We start from the raw sequence: 639 nt of genomic DNA on the forward strand, positions 1-639 counted from the left end.
AAGGATGGTTCCTGAGTGGGTCCCCATACATCAGTGTGGACATAATCTAGAATGCCTCGAGTCCTGTGTTGGCCAGCCTTGAAACTAACTCGTGTTTGTTTCCCAAGCACACAATACTTGCACAAATCTAGCTTGCATTTGCTGACTCCCCTCAACAATCCTCTTTTGCATAGTTCTGTCATACCACGCACACTAATGTGTCCCAAACACATGTGCCATAATTTTGTAGCATCATGGTTTGAATCTACTGAGATCTCTTCAGCCACTCCAACAACTCCACCTACAACTGTTCTTCTCCCTAACAACTTGTAAGTGTTCCCTGCAGTCTTTTTACCCTTCATCACAGTAAGAGCACCTTTGTATACTCGAAGAATATCATTGTCACCATCAGCTCTATAGCTAAATCCTTTGGCGTGCAATGTCCCCAAAGAAACCAAATTCTTCTTCAAATCTGGTATGTGCCTAACCTTACATAACGTCTTCACTATACCATCATCCATCACAATTCTGAGTTCTCCCATACCAATAATTTCACATGCTTTATTATTTCCGAGATACACGAAACCAAAATTTCCTGCCTTGTATGTGGTGAACTATTCCCTGTTAGGCGTCATGTGGTGGGAACAACCAGTGTCAAGT

Source organism: Lupinus angustifolius, chromosome LG16, assembly GCF_001865875.1.
Source record: "Lupinus angustifolius cultivar Tanjil chromosome LG16, LupAngTanjil_v1.0, whole genome shotgun sequence".
In the NCBI taxonomy this organism is placed as follows: domain Eukaryota; kingdom Viridiplantae; phylum Streptophyta; class Magnoliopsida; order Fabales; family Fabaceae; genus Lupinus; species Lupinus angustifolius.